Genomic DNA, 18,220 nt, shown 5'->3' on the forward strand with positions numbered 1-18,220 from the left:
TTCAAGAGTGGTATGTTGGCCACGTGTCCATCCGCCAGGCAACATAGTGCCGTACAAGTAGCGCGAAAAACAAACTTCAAAGTAGCGGTACGCGTTCAGCGGGAGTCGTGGATGACGAGCGGCGATAAACTTGCGAAAAGCAAGTTATGCTCAACTCCACCGGTGGAATCTGACAGCGTGGAAAAGTGTGAAAACATCCATGATCACCAACGGATTTCGAAGGGCTGGACTGCTGCATGATGGAGAGGAGGACACTGCCACGGCCCTTCAGAGGGTGTTCGACTCTGACACTGACAGCGAGGATTTGTTTGGTTTTGTAAGTGACAACGAAGGAAAGAAGCTGAGAGTGGATGACGAAGCCACTCTGAGCCTGTTCGTTTCTGACACTGGAGAAGAGGACTTTGGTGGTTTTAGTGCGCAGGAAGATGGTGGTGAATGACTGACTTTTCTTCATGTTAAAGCGTGTGACTGCACCTGAGCCTAAAAGGTAGTCTGAATCTATTTTTCTGGTGTGCTGTAGGTTATTGTTATGTACTACATTTATTACTCATTTATGAAGCACAGTACATGTTTCCTACTTGTAATTACCGCTACTTGTACATATTGTATGCTAATGTGAGAGATGCATACAGAGCCACCCCCCTCCCCCCACTAGGGAAGTCAGACCACAACCTGGTTTACCTACAGCCACATTACACACCCCTCGTCCAAAGGCAGCCGGTCACAACGCGCTCCATCCGGAGATGGACCCCAGAAAAGGAGGATGCTCTGAGGGACTGTTATGACACCACAGACTGGGATGTGCTCCTGAGCCCACATGGTGAGGACATAGAGGGGGCGACACACTGTCTTACAGACTACCTCAACTTTTGTGTGGACACGGTCGCCCCTGCTAAGACGGTACGGTGTTATCCTAATAACAAACCGTGGGTAACACAGGAAGTCAAAGCTGTCCTCAACATGAAGAAGAAGGCTTTCAGGAGCAAAGTGAAGGAGGAGATGAAGGCAGCACAACGGGAGGTGAAACGCTGCCTGAGGGAAGCAAAGGACACCTACAGGAGGAAGGTGGAGCAGAAGTTGGAGAGGAACAATATGAGGGAGGTCTGGAATGGTGTGAAAACCATCACAGGCCACAACACCAAGAAAAGCACAGTGGGGGGGGGACTGTGGAGAAGGCAAACGAACTCAACAACTTCTTCAACAGGTTTGACCAGCCCACAACCCCCCCACCCTCACCTTCACTACAGAGTCCAATCCCCACTCTCCTACCTCCCTCGCTTCCCCCCCTTCCTGACACCATGACACCCCCCTCCTCCAATCCCTCTCTCAGCAGCAAGACATCTCCCCCCCTCCCCTCTTCCCAAACATCTCCCAGTGTCACAGTGGATCAGGTCAGGAGACAACTGAGGAAGCTTCGCCCCAGAAAGGCAGCAGGCCCAGACAAGGTGTGTCCTAGGATGCTAAAGGCGTGTGCTGCTGAACTTGGGGAGCCGCTACAACGAGTCTTCAACCTCAGTCTGCGACTGGGGAGAGTGCCCGCCCTATGGAAGACATCCTGCATCGTCCCGGTCCCCAAAAAGAACCGGCCCAATGAGCTGAATGACTTCCGACCGGTGGCACTGACGTCACATCTTATGAAGACTCTAGAGCGGCTCTTCCTCAACCTCCTCCGACCACAGGTACAACATGCCCAGGACCCACTACAGTTTGCATACAAGGCGGGTGTCGGAGTGGAGGATGCCATCCTGTACCTCCTACACAGAGCCCACTCACACCTGGATGGGGGAAAAGGCACGGTCAGGATCCTGTTTCTTGACTTTTCCAGTGCCTTTAATACCATCCGGCCCTGTATGCTTCAAGAAAAACTGAACAGGATGGAGGTGGACCCCTGCCTGGTGGCTTGGATCTCCGACTACCTCACCGACAGACCACAGTACGTCAGGCTGAAGGACATCACGTCTGACACTGTGGTCAGCAGCACAGGAGCACCACAGGGAACTGTGCTGTCCCCTCTTCTCTTCACCCTGTACACCTCTGACTTCTGCTACAACTCTGAATTATGCCACATTCAGAAGTTTGCAGACGACACAGCCATCATGGGGTGTATCTGGGATGATCAGGAAGAGGAGTACAGAAGTCTGGTGAGGAACTTTGTCGCATGGAGTCACACAAACCACCTGCAACTCAACACCTCAAAGACTAAGGAACTGGTTGTGGACTTCGGGAGGTCTAGAGCAGGTCCACTGCCGGTTCAGATAGAGGGGGAGGAGGTGGAGGTGGTCAACAAGTACAAGTACCTCGGGCTGTGGGTGGACAATAAACTGGACTGGTCATGCAACACAGAGCACCTGTATAAAAAAGCCCAAAGCCGACTGTACTTCCTCAGGAGGCTGAGGTCTTTTAACATCTGCAGGAAGCTCCTGAGGATGTTTTACCAGTCGGTGGTTGCTGGAGTACTTTTCTATGCTGTGGTGTGCTGGGGGAGCAGCACAGCAAAGAAGGACTCATCCAGGCTGGAGAAACTGATCAGGAGGGCTAGCTCTGTGGTTGGCATGAAGCTGGACACTCTGGTGACAGTGGCAGAGAAAAGGACATTAAAGAAACGGATGGACATTATGGACAATGCCAGGCATCCTCTGCACACGGCCATTAACAACCAGAAGAGTCTGTTCAGTGACAGGTTGCTTCTCCCAAAGACAAGAACTAACAGACTTAAAAACTCCTTTGTCCCACACGCCATCAGACTGTTTAACTCCTCTCTGGAGGGGAGAGGGAGGGGAAACAGGAGGACAAAGGAGGGAACAACTAAGCTGTAGTGCCTCTTCACCTCACTGTGCAATACCTTTTGTGCAATACTTTTGTAAATAGTCAACGGTGCAATAGACTCAATACTTGAAATGTGCAATTCACTTGTATTTTTATTTTTATTCCTATTTATTCTATTTATCCCCTTCGTATATTTTATTTATATTGTCTCTGTATTTATATATATGTGTGTGTGTATAACTCTGTAACTTCTGTCGGTGCTGTGCTTTTTTGGAAATCGAATTTCCCAGAGGAACCCACCCGAGAGATTAATAAAGTTCTATCTTATCTTATCTTATCTTATCTTATCTTATCTTATCTTATCTTATCTTATCTTATCTTATATACCTAAAAAGTTATGCAAACATGTACCCATAACTTGTTCTTCAAAATATTAATAAAAGGGGTGTGTCTCCAAACAGCCATCTCTTTCCTGACCATTCCCTATGTGCATATTCTCTTACATATGATAAGTCAACATTGAAACACCTGCGGCCTTTAGTCAGGTGCGGCTAATGTATGTACAAAACAGGATTTTACCGTGATTTTAGCTTGTGCGGCTAATATTCAGGTGCGCTTTGTAGTCCGGGAAATACGGTAATCAACTAACAGTGCATATTATGTTAGCACGATCTGCCTTATTACAAAACCTGCCATTACTGTGCATTTAGGTGACCGTGATGAGACAGACAGAGTCTGGCTCAGATGCTGACAGTTCTCGCTGCAGTCTACCGGTAGCGTCTCCTTTCAGGCCAGGATAGACGAATGTCACCGAGCAGTGACTAAGTTTGTGGTCAAAGGCTTGAACCCATTTGCCACAGCAGATGCCCCCGATTTAAAGTGAATGTGTTTAATTGTAGGCAGGACATTACTGGATATTCTTGTGTAATTGCTACAGAATAATTTATGTTATACTTTGTTATTGCTACAGAAGAATATTTATCTTATTATTTTACATTTACATTTTTTTCCTGGGGACCCTGAGACACCCCATTGAAAACCCGTAGGCTGCGGATCTCTTAAGATCTCACTATTGGGTTTGTAAGGCCATTAGGGCTGGGTATCGTCACTGATTTCTAGATTCGATTCGATTAAAATCTGGGAAATTTTGCCTCAGACACAGAGTCACAGGTTCTACACTCCATAGTGTACATAAATGCCATTTCTTTTGCACAATATCCAATTGCTAACCTCTGTATATTCTTTATTTCACATATATGTACACACACACACACACGTATATATGTATATGTATATATATATATATATATATATATAATTGAGAACCTTCCGGAAACTTAAGCATTTTATTTTACATGGATATACTCACTCTTTAGAATAAGTAAACTTAACTCTTCCTCTAAAACAGATGAATAAAAATGTATTACTAATTGCAAATATGTACTCTGTGACATGTGATAATCATGCATTCAAATCAAAATCAAAGATAAATAACAAGTTATAATTACAATTCCAACATTTATTATGCCATTCAAAAATATTGTAGCAATCACATACGTTTTTCTTAATTAAATTTTCTTCAAAATCAAGCCAGATTCTTGTAGGATTCAATATTATTTAACATATAAATAAAACCATCACAGATTAACTTATTGTAAATATGGCAAAAAAAAGGGGGGGGGGGGGGGGGGGGGGGAAGCCGACTTGTTGGTTATCTGAATAACCACAGTTTTCTGCACACATTATGTGTTGCTAGCGGAATGGAAATCACTGGATGCACTGGATGTCATCTGGTAGCCATCTAAAAAAAAAAGAGTGAAGTTATTCTGTGTTGTATGAATTTAAAAAAAAAATACAACAGTAGATACAGTACGACACCAGGAATCTGTAGTTTTGTTGGCAGATTAAATAATTGTATAAATAACATTTTTTTAAATTACATTTTGTATGTGTTGATGCAAAACGCATCCAATTATTATTTTCCATGTTGGACTGCCTGATCAAAGTACAAGCACACCTAAAAACACACAGCTTTCACTTCATTTTTACAGAGAAATTAAGTTGATGGTTTCCTTGATGGTTCTTTACCTCTTCCACGTCTTCCACGTCTCCAGTTCCTTAAAAATCGAAGTCGACTTGATGTTGAGTTTCCAGCACTTGTGCTCTAAAAAAACAAAACAAAAAGCAAATCAAACAATATTAACAAGAAGCAAATTAGCTGTGATTAACAAGAAAGGAAAGAAAAAAGGAACATGAAGCCCATGACAGGGAATCTTGTTCTTACCCCTGTCCTACTTCTGGAAGGTTGTGACCATGATGCCATTGCTGACCGCACCTGATAAATGAAATGTCAAATGTTAGAACACTAAAATAGAAGTCACAGAAATTTGATAAATTTGTTCTTATTGCCAAGCCAAAAACTATAAGCAAACTATCTTGTATTGTTTTTGCACTATGGTGATGTTCATCATATTTTTTTGTGTGTGTTCTTGTGTGGAATATGAGCATATGCACATAACTGTTATTTATTAAATGGTCCCGTCTACTACTTGTCTACTTCTATCCTCAAGTCTGAGTAGCCATTTAAACGGGCTTACAGAGAAACCATGACATGGCACTGAAAGTGGAAGTGGATTTTAGTGCAGTATTATTAGAATTTATATTTCTGTTCTTAAAATTGAGCTGTACGTACCTTACCGTCCAGCAGTGTTCCAAACACCAAAATAAAGAAGCCCTTTTTTTAAAAACAGAGTAACATGAGTTATCAAGGATTTAGTGATTAAAGATGCTACTATCATGGTATACAGATAGGGGAAAAAATGAATTTGTACCTGTAGTGAATTGAAGAATGCAAATGCAATATGGATTCCTTCATTTGGTGGATCAGCCAGAATTCCAATTCCCAAACCCCAAGTTATGCCAAAAAATGGTGTGAGCACAGCCAAGCTCTTGGCAATAACCACTAAGACGTGCTTTTCCTCTGCTTGTGCAGCAGTTGTTCCAACCCTTCTCCTTATGATTTTGTACAAAACCACAACCAGGATAATGAGGTTTATCACCACTATTAAAAGTGCAGGAATCACAAATGCCAGCAGAGCTTTGGACTTTTCCCAGTTGAGCCAGCATATGGTATCTTCTCGAATGTATCCGTTGTCAGGTGCAGTTGCAGCTATAGTTACTGTTGCAATGATGAGAGGAGCTCCGTAGCCTAGAAAAAATCCAATGGCCAGCATAGATGCTTTAGACAAACCCCCACCAAAAACATTAGTTGTACGGTAGAGCAGCAGCATAGCTGAGGCCAGCATCCAGAAGAACAGGGCTAGGTAGAAAAAATGGATAAAAAAGGTAGCTGCAGTGCATGCTGGGGGGTTTTTAACTTCTGCATCTGAAATGGCCGCTCCAATGATAAACCAAATGTTTGCAATCAGGAGGGAAACGGCGATGTTAACAATGGCAACATGACGCAAGTAAGAGGTTTCATTCTTTCTTATTTTTCTCCAAATGAGGCCTTCAATGATGAGACATATGACCAAGGATCCCATTGAAATGCCAACTCCAATGTAGGTTATAATGTCCAAATAGGGTTTCTTCAGACTGTTCGGTGACATGAGGATGGAGAATGAGGTCAGGTGGTTGCAGTTGCAGGTGACAGTTTCTGTTTCATTTATGTTTAACACTAACTCGCAGCCCTTGCCGTCCCATCCTCCCAGACCATCAAAGAGGCTGAAGTTCCAGAAGACACATTCAGGGTTTTCCAGTGTATCATTTAAAATGTCATATGTGAAAGAGATATTATTGATTTGGCCAGTGGACTGAACAAGTACAACCCTGCCATTTATGGACTTGAGCGATGAATTGGCCTTGCAGGTAGTACGTTATCTAAGGAGTTAAATACTATCATAGTGATTGTTTTGTTATCTCCATTAGACTCTGGTATTTGTATTGTCACTGAAGAATTAAATTCAGCATTGAAAGTGTCTGTGAATGTAGTTCTGTTTAACTGAATAAAGCCTGTCATAATCTCAAAAGTTGCATTGACAAGACGAGATGTTATTATTTCAAGGGAGTCCAAAAATGATGAGCTAACACTTTTAACAGCAGTGTTGTTTGAGATCCTTTTGTTGTCATTGTTATTGAGAATGTTCCATGTTTTCTTTGTTCCATTGATGGTGAGAAACCCTGCTGTTATCAAGACATTCTATAGTAAAGAGAAAAGAATGATTTTAGATTAAAAACATTAACTGTTCAGAATGTGAAAACGTCTGCAATCTAATCAACATACCTCCATTGAATCTCTGCTAATTGAGATATCGAGGGATGAAGATTTGTTGGCGACATTGCTGAATATTCTCACAATAGCTTTAATGTTGGCAGGAGATGTAATCACTTCTTCAGTAAAATTGACAGTGACGTTCTTGAGCTGTTCCAAAAATACTGGCAATGTAGCGGCAGTCAAGAACTGTGAGATTTGAACAGAGGCATGTTAACTCCACTTAATAATTTTATATATTCTACTTATTTTACTTTCTTCTAGTTTTCCTGCAGGTTTAAGCATAAGTGATGCACTTGCTTTAAAATCACATATGAGGCTTCTGATGCATTTTTCTCATTCCCTTTTTAAGGAGAACACTGGACCACACACACAGGACCACTGTGCATCAACAGTACAGATATTCATTCATTACATACAGCCAATATACTGATATAGAATTATTATTACACATAATTATTTGCTAGTCTTGGTACCCGGGAATCAGTCTGCCAGGGCCTCTGCTCCCATTTGACGTGCGACACCCATTGCAGCTGACCCCCAATGGCACCTCCTACAGGACTGTGGGCCTACAGGATGATGGGCCCATGTCCCTTTTGCAGGCTGCGTCTGGCACACTATGTGCAGAGGTGTCCAGTGACCATATGATTTTACTATTTCGTGGCTGACTGTGGACTTTAGGAGGACCATGAAACCACCACAACATAAATACCTCAGAGAAAACACTGACAATAAAGTGGAGTGGGTTAAAAACACAACTGCACTTTACAGGAAGGGCCAGAGTTTTCTCTATTTTCTGAGGCAGATGAGGTCTTTTAACATCTGTTGGATAATACTCTATGAATCTGTTGTGGGCAGTGCTTTCCTCTGTGATGTTGCATGCTGTACCCATTTTAGGTGGTGTTGGGGAGTAGGATGGTATCTAAGATAAGTTCAATACAGGCCAATACCTCCCACCAACTCCATCACAGTTGCCAAATTAGGGTTTGGCTCAGACCATTACTACATCTGACCTCTGTATATTTTATACATATGTACACACACACACACTTAATGATGTGCATACATTATTATAGTTCCTATTCTTGTAATTCTCTTGTTTCTTGCATTTTGCACAAGACTGTTGCTTGAAGCTTGCACACAAGAATTTCACTCGCATGTGCTGTACCAGTGTACCAGTATATTGTGATGTGACAATAAAAGTAATTTGATTTGACTTGCATTGTGTTGCCTTAATTGAATCAATGATTCATTATCTGTTGTTGGAAACAACCAGAGCGCTAGGTTACCTGGGACTGGTCAAGCAGCTCCTGAACTGGCAACAGGATGCAGTTGTCTTCAACATCGTCAAATTTCCTATTTTCCTTGCACACTGCAGTTATTTCTCCCACCTTGTTTGGTTCACAGGGCACTGCAGCTTTGTAACCTATATCTCCTTGGCCAAATGTGTCATCTCTACAGTAAGCACCTATGCAGAGAGAGAACAAATACATCATCAGTTTTAATATGTATTTTTCATTTTGTATGTATGAATGCATGTTCATGATCATACTTGTGAATATCTGAATGTATTAAGTAATACTCACTCTGTGAGGATAACTGTAGTGTTATTGTATTTGCAAATACAGTTTGGTTTTTTAACTGACAGATGACTGTCTTTTCCCCTTCTTGACAACCTTGAGGTGTAGGATAATTATAGGTAATCGAAGTATTAGTGCCTAAACAACAACAATAAAGGTAAGTTAAAAATATCCTAGAGAGCAGAACAATAGCAAGACTGAAAAGTTACAAAATAATATTAATTGCATTAAATATGCTTTTGTGAAAAATGCTGTGATATAAAATGTTTCTCAGTAACAGATTTGCCTTTTGTTGATTTTTGTGTTTTTGTGTCAGGCTTACCTGCTGCAGAAATGTTCTGAAACTGAACCTTATACCCATCATTCACACTGCACTCCAGAGCCACACTTCCTCCAGAACATTGCACATACTGTCTGATTGGTGAGACTGTGATTGTGGGTTTTGTTTTCAGACTGAATGATGTTGCAGATTTCTGACGAAAAAATGCTTTGTCATTTGTGCGCATCAGCCGACATTCATAAACTCCTGTAATTAAAAGTGAAAATTTCAAATTAAACCAACAAAAGAGGTATAAAATATTTGTAATAACAACAACAATAACATTTTTGGAATACTCCTGGTTTTCCGCCCTCATACACTGAAACTTTACTTTTTAGCAATCCAACCCTAATTTTTCTGGGAATAACCAACTGCGATTGTTTAAAAATATAGCTTAAATGCTTAAAAGCAGAACATATTACATTCTGTATTAAAATGAAAGGACTCTTTACAATGTATTGTGAGGGAAAAGAAACTGGACTGCACAGAACTAAAAAGTAGAATATCAGCTCATTAATAATAAAATAGTACAGTAAAAAAACAACAACCTAATACTCTGTTTGGCCACAAATTGTCATAAACTGCACACCCGTTATAATGTGCTTGCAAACCCAAGAGGGGAAACTGTTTGTCTGCCCCCAACCAATGGCGGTACTCTTTTGCATCACTAAACTATTATTTGAGAAGTGAGCCATAGAAACTGGGAAAAACTGTATATCAGAATATTAGTGTACCTATAAATGTCACGTCCCTTTGTTTAGATGCTATTGTGGTCCTTAAATCACTGGTTAAAATGCATATACTGCTCACATGAAGTGTAACAGCTCAGCAAAGGAAAACATTTTTGGGCTTTTGTACCATATTTCTTTTGTATGATCTGTGTTGTGGATCTTTTGGATGACATGTATACCTATACACTATATATCTATCTGCACTGAACATATATACTGTATACAGAGTCTTCCGCACCAGACATTTTGCTCTCATCAGAGTTTATTGCGGTGGTTCAGTAACATGGCAGAATTCTTCTGCACTGTATTTCTGTGAGAGACTTAGGCACAACCATTGGATACCTCTTCAATACATAAAATAATTGTAGTGGTATATTTACTACACTAAGACAGACTGCGCTATAATTATTTTTGGGTGAAACTTTCTCTGCAATTTGTTCTTTTCAAAACCAGGTCAGACTGATTGATGCACTGACAATGCTTGCGTTGCACTGTAAGATGAATTTTACCCAGCCAATCAGAATTTTGCTGTTGCTCTGGCCTGAGTACTAAGAGAAAACTGTGATGCAGAATTTTAATTTTAATTAAAGCAATTCTATTAAAATGTATTCCTATTAAATGCACCAACCCATTTCTTACCATTGTCAGCGCTAATAAACCTTGACACAGTTAAGGTTGATTTTCCATCCTCAATTGGATTAATTCTGTGTTCTCCATCTTCAGATATGAGCACCGTATTACGTCTCCACTCTGCTGCTGAGACATTGCCAAAATTGAGATCCACTGGTGGAGGGCCACATGTTACAGTCACTGTTTGCTCATAAAATCCATCATTTGGCGAAAATGTCAGGGGACCCGAGGCTTTAAGGACAAAAATGTCACACAATTATTAAACAACTATCTGGACCAACAGATATTCACAACATTTGAAAGCATAAATGTAAAAAACTACCTTACCCTCAAATATTACAGGATATAATTTTGCCAGGTTGTTGGATATGTTTAAATTTGTTGTCTGAAAGTCTGGTGTAATAGAAGAGGGAGCACTGACTTCATATTGGGCAATGGTACTTCCACTCCTGCAACAGAGAACAGAATTCCTTTAAAAAGAATGTAACCACAAAAGAGTTGCCAACTCTTAAGTTCTCACATGCTATGTGTTCACTCACACAGGCCAAACAAGTTTCATCTCAAATAACAAAAACATCAAATGCCTTTAGTTATGGCAACAACAAAAAAAAGAAATTACAGTAAATTGCAAATAATTAACAATTATTTTTTTCTCTACTGGGTAAAGGCTAAATGTCAGACTATTTCCAGATTATATGTTTTTAGAATGAGTAGTAGAGACAGTTTTACTGCATGTTGAGTTTTCCCTCAGTCACATTAATTTACAACTTAACAGATGGAAATGTTTACAGTGAAGTCTTCGTTGTGATGAGGCAGGATAGACTAAGACATTTCATCACATAAAAGTAACCTACGTTTACTGCTTTAATAACTTTTTATTCTTTCCTCCTAGTTTATTAAATAAAATATATTGTACACTTCATGGCTGAAGGTAATAAACAGAATCAGTGACAAAGCGCAGCCTTTGGCCAGCACTCTTCATCTTGCTGCCAAAGCAAACCAAGCATTCAGTCCATTTGTTAGTGAAGCCAGATATCTTGCATCAACAGGTCGATATTCATGGGCCACAATGGCCAACAGTGGGCCAAAGATGTCACGGTACTGGGTCTGGGACCCAATGTTTTCTGTTTTTTTATTTAGTTCTTGGTTTTGTTGTTTTTCGTGGTTTTGATTGTCGCTCTTGTTTCCTGCTTATGTTATTTATAGTTTGTAATGTTTAGGTTTCTGTCTCTGTGCCACTCCTGTCTTCCTTGTGTCACATCTAGTCAAGTTATGTTTTCATGTCTGTGCTTCTCCTTGTTTCACTGTCAAATTCGTATTTCTGTGCCTCTCTCGTGTTTCCTCTTACTTTGATGGTCTCATGTCCTATGCTAGTGTTTTCAGTTTTGCTTCCTCCCTGTCTCGTTATGTGTGATTACTCCCAGCTGTGCTCTCCTCCTGTGTCTAATTCCCTCATTATCCCTCTGTGTATTTACGCCCTTTATCTTCTGCTGTTTGCTGGTGGGTTGTCTGTGTATCACTCTCTGCAGGTCTAAGGGTCCCATGGTCCATAGTTTGAGTTTCAGTTGTTTAGTTTCGTTTTACTTGTTTCTAGTTTCCTCTCTGTTTAGGTCATATTAGTTTAGTCATTGCATTCCTGTATTTTTATTCGCTCTGCTCCAGTTAAAGGAATGTTTTCAGTTTAAGTTTGTTGTCAGTGTCTGCATTTGGGTCCACACTCTCTCCACTCCACACGTCTGTCATAGCCGACGTGACAAAAGAACACCCGAGGACTTCATTTAAAGGCTTTTTGTAGGTTATGAAATGTTTAACATGATCAGTTTCCGACTCGCCCTGTGGGCAGTCTTGACCCTTCAAGCTCAGGTCCTCTGCCAGATGCCTGCAGGCTTGAGGGTCCTTTGCAGGATCTTTGATGTTCCAAGGACTGCCCACTTCTAGATGTAGACCTCAGATGTCGTTGCTGGGCTCAGCTGTACCCTTTTGCTCAGTTTAGGAATCGCTGCCCCAAGTGCTCTGATTACCGCTGGGACCCATGTTGCATTCACCCTCCACAGCATTCTCATTAAAAGTAAGGCTCCATTTAAAAATAACAGAAAATAAAATGTGAAAATTGTGGCCTTCAAATGAAGTGCCTAACTTCAGAAAAATTCAATAAAAAAATTATTTTAAAATGAATGGGGACACTTTCGCAGATAATAAATCTCATCTGAAATCTTAACAACTGAAGAGTAGTGTCAGTAGGATCTTTTGACCCAGCATTTTGAGTTTTAGTTTATTTTGAGCCTTTATAAACGGCTCGTTTTTTGTTATTCCACGTCACGTTGCACATTCTGTTTTGGTCTGCTTTTGAGTCCTTCTTCACAATACATGCAGTCTGCCTCAGTCAGACTGTGACAGAATGACCTGACCATATAATGGACTCAGCAGACGGGAGGCAGCTTTCACTCAGCTGGAGGAAGAGCTCCACGGGAAGTCGTGGCATGCTGCCAACTACAAGTGCATTGTCCGTGGGACCCAGCTGGCTCTCGGAGGTCCCCGGAGCTGACAAAAGCACCCACCTGTTGCTCCGCCTGCACCCAAGGCTCGCCCGCTTCAGGTGGGAGTCCTCTGTGTAACTTCAGGTGCTCTCCAGGATGCATAGGGCTACTTTACTCACACTGGAGAAAGTTATCTCAAGGTGCTTTTGGAATAAAAAAAAATGCACCATGACAGTTTCTAAGGGCCCAGGTATATAAAGCTTGTTGTACTTCTTTCCTGTACTTCTTTCTTCATCATACCTTTCTGTAATTTCAATAGCTAAATGGCCTGTATTATATAGCGCTTTACTAGTCCCTAAGGACCCCAAAGCGCTTTACATATCCAGTCGTCCACCCATTCACACACTGGTGATGGCAAGCTACATTGTAGCCACAGCCACCCTGGGGCACACTGACAGAGGCGAGGCTGCCGTTCACTGGCGCCACCGGGCCCTCTGACCACCACCAGTAGGCAACGGGTGAAGTGTCTTGCCCAAGGACACAACGACCGAGACTGTCCAAGCCGGGGCTCGAACCAGCAACCTTCCGATTACAAGGCGAACTCCCAACTCTTGAGTCACGATCGCCCCTAGCTGACTTCTCTCTAGTCTGCTTTGATCTTAGTCTCTTCCTCTCCATGGAGTGTTCTGCGTATTGTAGCCAAGTATCTCAAAAGGTCACTCAAGGACCACTATAGATCAGCTGGTAAGTTTTTAGTGATTGTCACACTAGGGATTATACGTAATGATGTAGGAGACTTTCCCTTCATGTAGTCCTAAAATTCAGCCACAGAGGGTGTAGGTTTTCAACTTAGGCATAATCCTTTCTTTCAGGTCACCTGCTTTCGAATTCAGTGCCTTCAACACACCAGTTGTTCTTGGAGGTTGTTAACTAATCTCATTGGGTTAGGATGATAATATCCCCCCATAACTAGTTAACACTAAAATATCAGTTTTGTGAAAGGACTTTGCAAAAACAGGTGGAATGTTTCAATAACCATACTATAAAAGGAGTAGAAGAGGAAGAAAAAAAAACCTTGTTAGGAATAGTTAAGTTAATAAAACAAAGACATTGTGAGTTACCGGAAATTAATTAATTTTGTTTCTATTCCTTGGTTTGTTCCTTCAAGTCTGATCTGTTTGAGACAATGACAAAACACAAGAATTAATATCCCATACAGTTAGTAGATTGAGAACACAAGAAAACTAAATGACACAGAAAAACAGCAAATAAAGACTTACAGTTTCGTTAACAGTTTTGTGAAATTCATTGGTTTCCTGATTGTATTCTTCCTTGAATTCAACATCCATAGTTATGTTAAATGTCTTTGTTATCAGTGTAGTTGTTTTTGTCGTTGATGTTGTTGTGGTCGATGTTGTTGTCGTCGATGTTGTTGTTGTTGTTGATGTTGGAGTTGTCGTCGATGTTATGTTTGCTGTTGGTATTGGCGGTGCTATTGTGCTTGTTGTTTGTGTTGTCGCTGCTATTGTGCTTGTTGTCGATGTTGTGTTTGTTGTTGGTGTTGTCGCTGATGATGTGTTTGTTGCTGGTGTTTTCGCTGATGTTGTTGTTGTTGTTGTTGTTGTCGTCGATGTTGTGTTTGTTGTTGGTGTTGTCGTCGATGTTGTGCTTGTTGTTGGTGTTGTCATCGATGTTGTGCTTGTTGTTGGTGTTGTCGTCGATGTTGTGTTTGTTGTTGGTGTTGTCGCTGATGTTGTGTTTGTTGTTGGTGTTGTCATCGATGTTGTGCTTGTTGTTGGTGTTGTCATCGATGTTGTGCTTGTTGTTGTGTTTGTAATTGTTGGTATTGATGATGTAGTTGTAATAGTTGGACATGGATTAAAAGCTGTGAAGAATAAATTAAAATCCATGGAAAAAGAAGGAAATTAGTCCAAAACAAATTAATTTATTCAAGACATATTTGAATACATTCTGTGAGTATATAACCACACTCTGGTCACGTAAAAATTATTTGTTAAATCCTTACTTGAAATTGGTTCACAGAACTCTCCACCAGGAGGAAGCCCTTGGATGCATTCACAGGTTTGGGAGGTGACATTACTGCATGCACCGTATTGGCCACACTTCTCACATGACCAGGCAAACTGGTCCTCACATTGACACTGCTGTCCTCCAGTGGAGTTTGGATAGCACCCTGATAAACACATTTAAGACAATCACCAAACACAGCTCACAAATCATGCACCAGAGTATGAACACATTTAAATGTGACTGAGCACAAAATTCTTACATGTGGTGAAGTTCAAGTCTTCTATTATTAAAGACTCAGTGATGTTTTGGGGGAAGGACACATTTTCCACATAGCCTCTAAACAGATCAATGAAATTTGGGGGCAGACTGGATATTGGGAAGAGCAAGTTCAAGTCTATATTAAACTCCACTGGCTCTGTAGAGGAGACAAGAAGAAAATCATCACAAAACTCTTTCACAATTATGAGAAACAACATTTACATAAATTGTTTATGAACAAGCACAACATTTATCTAACATGTATGTTTTTGCTTCTATTGAGACATACAAGACCAGAAGTAGTAGGGAAGTAAAGGGCCACACCTCTTAATTTTTTAATTTAGATTTTTTTTCAGCTCCATTTTCACAGGTGTAAAAACAGTATCTAGCCATGCAGTCCACCTTTTTCAAACATTTATGAAAGGATGGATCTTTCTAACGAGCTCACTAACTCACTAACTACTGAGGTCCAAACCTCCTCTGGCATCAGCTTAAATACATGAGTTTTCTTGGCTGGGCAGCTGCAGCTGATCCAATCAAACATAAATTATTAAATTTTGAAAACAACATTGATTTTGATGCAAATGTTTATTATAATGATGAATAATATTCTAAATGTTATTCAAGAAGAAATGTAATAGTATTTGCATATTGCATTTAAATAGTAGAAGCATTCATATAAATCTTGTTGAAATTGGAAATTATTTAAAAACATTAAATCATCGGTTTCAAGTGACCTAGTAAACCTAGTCAGATTACCAAAGACAGTACTTTCCTTATTGACAAAATTGATTTTCCGAATGCTCATTTTTCAATAACAAGTGGATTTCTTTTGACTTATTGAAGTTATCATCTCCCTATTTTTTGGATTATACATGATTCAGATGTTAAGTGTTCATTTAGTGTGAGTGAACCACCTTAAAAATAGTAAGGCTAAGAACACAAGAAAGAATTACGGCATTGAAGACATATAAATAAATCAAAATTGGGATGACGTATATATTGATGACCCAAGTCAAACATAAAATGAAAATGTGAAAAAGTTTTCTTGAAGATATCAATAAATATTTTGTAAGAATAACTCCAAAGTTGGCTGGTAAAACTATGATCTTTTTTCTGTCTGCTGCACCCTGGAATTGCTTTCAGTGAACAGCTTGAAGATAATTGCTTAACATTAATACTAGTGGTGCAACAGATCACGGTTGATCCGTAATCCGAACCGATCCCACTCTACAGTTCGGCACGCACGTGATCCGAAGATTCGAAAAAGAAGAAAAAAAGTATGTGTATGGTGGGCGTGGTGGGTCTGCCAAGTGATAGATATGGCCAGCGCTAGCGGTCTAAGTGGAGGAGCAGAGGAGTTTGCGGTATTTAAGCAGCCCTTTGCTGCCCATTCGACCAGGCAAAAGCTATTAAAAAAGCTATTGGGGTGTTTAGCTGCAGACGGGAGGCCATATTTCATTGTGCAAAACAAGGGGTTTAAACTATGATGAACCTGCTTGAGCCACGCTATGATATCCTGTTTGCGTCCACTTTAGTGGCAAGATCGTTTCAAGCATGTATGAGCAGGAAGAGATTTAAGTTGTGGCTGAACTGTCCCAGGCATCTTCTATTGCCCTAACTACTACAAATAGGTGTAGCAACGGAAAGCTACGTGACCGTGACTGCTCATTATATCACAGCGGAGTGCAATATAATGAGCAGTGTGTATTATTGTAGGGTCTACCTTACAATATAAAGTGCCTTGAGGCGACTGTTGTTGTGATTTGGCGATTTATAAATAAAATTGAATTGAATTGAGTGGTAGATACAAAGCCTTATACTGTCCTATATTGAACCATAATTGCTTTTTTTAAATAATTGCATGGAATGAGTCTTGAGTTGAATGTTTTGAACAGGCAAAAAAGACTTCAATAAGTAAATGTTAATTTTTTTAAATTTTTTTGTTTTTACTGATGCAAAAATTGAGCCAATCCGTGACTTAAAACCGTGATCCAATCCGAACCGTGACATTTTTGATCAGTTGCAGCACTAATTAACACTACTACTACTACTACAACTAATAATAATATAGTCCTGCTGCAGTCGATTTCAGAACTTGGTGCAGCAGCTCTACAGGTCATTTGAGAGTGCCTCCCAGATGACCAAAATCCTCACTATTTTGCTAAGGGAGAGACACTTCAGACACGCTAAAACAATAAGCTTATTTCTGCTTATATCTGCAATCTAATTTGTTCAGTCACTACACAGAGATCATGACAGTGTCACGGTTAGAACCTGATTCGAATGTTTAAAGATCAGCTCTTTTAACCACAGCAGGTAGCTGAAAAAGTTCAACTCTACAAGAACATCGAGTTGATCCAGACCTTGTTAAAAAGATCGGCACAGCTAAAAAAAAAAAAAAAAAAAAAGACAGAGAAGATATAAAGGGGACAGAACATGGAGAATATTTAAGGTCATAGATACCCAGGTATAGCAGAACTGAAAGATGTAGTAGTGACAGTCAAAAGAGCTTCACCATAAAAACACTATAAGAATTCCAAAGGATTTGCTCCTGACTCAGAAAGACATTAACTAGGACTAGTTTGTGAAAACAACAGAACATTCATATTTAGAGAGTTGAAGGATGGGACTCTGTTAGAATTACAAGACTTGGAAAGAACTAAGAAAACTTCAAGTTGAAGTGTTAATCAAATATTTCAGGAATGTGGTTTCCCTTAAAACAGACAAATACAAATGACAATGAATCCACATTTTTGCACAGATTTTTGGCCTGTGAGCCCCTGAATGGCCCACTGAATGACCAAATGAAAGACCCACTGACGACCCACTGAACTGAATTTGGTGGTGAAAAATGTTTGTTATGTTAATTACTGTTAACACTGACTGGTCAGTTCTGACCGGGGACACTAAAGTAAGGGGATGGGGTGCACAAAACCAGACGGTTAAATAGCGGTGTAGTTACAACGACGGTGATGCAGTTTTTTACATTTTAAAGTGCAAGTGATGATCAAGAGCTCAAAGACATTTATACTTTTCATTTCGTACGTCATACCATATGGTGAAGTAGGAATTGTTGTTTCTGTTGTTGTGACTGTGAAAACAGAAAAAAGCAGTAGTTCAGATTTCAGTATACTTTTCTAATGCAGCCAAATAAA

The 18,220-nt window shown here is 40.3% G+C and overlaps 1 pseudogene across 1 annotated transcript in view; it reads right to left on the minus strand.

The window, feature by feature from the left end:
• Positions 1–4,103: 4,103 nt before the first annotated feature.
• LOC146579720 (uncharacterized) overlaps positions 4,104–18,220 on the minus strand; it is a 33,324-nt pseudogene continuing 19,207 nt past the window's right edge. Inside the window, exons 20-35 of the transcript XR_014890666.1 lie at positions 18,118–18,156; positions 15,064–15,219; positions 14,800–14,967; positions 14,054–14,658; positions 13,895–13,947; positions 10,624–10,745; positions 10,306–10,527; positions 8,939–9,142; positions 8,623–8,754; positions 8,326–8,504; positions 7,049–7,225; positions 5,598–6,964; positions 5,459–5,500; positions 5,051–5,101; positions 4,855–4,930; positions 4,104–4,567 (exon numbers count right to left, since the gene is read on the minus strand). The product of XR_014890666.1 is annotated as an uncharacterized LOC146579720 (transcript). The remainder of the gene's footprint in view (positions 4,568–4,854; positions 4,931–5,050; positions 5,102–5,458; positions 5,501–5,597; positions 6,965–7,048; positions 7,226–8,325; positions 8,505–8,622; positions 8,755–8,938; positions 9,143–10,305; positions 10,528–10,623; positions 10,746–13,894; positions 13,948–14,053; positions 14,659–14,799; positions 14,968–15,063; positions 15,220–18,117; positions 18,157–18,220) is intronic.

Source organism: Mchenga conophoros, linkage group LG3, assembly GCF_057382185.1.
Source record: "Mchenga conophoros isolate Kocher_MC1m ecotype Shallow Benthic linkage group LG3, M_conophoros_male_GT1.1, whole genome shotgun sequence".
Classification (NCBI taxonomy): Eukaryota; Metazoa; Chordata; class Actinopteri; order Cichliformes; family Cichlidae; genus Mchenga; species Mchenga conophoros.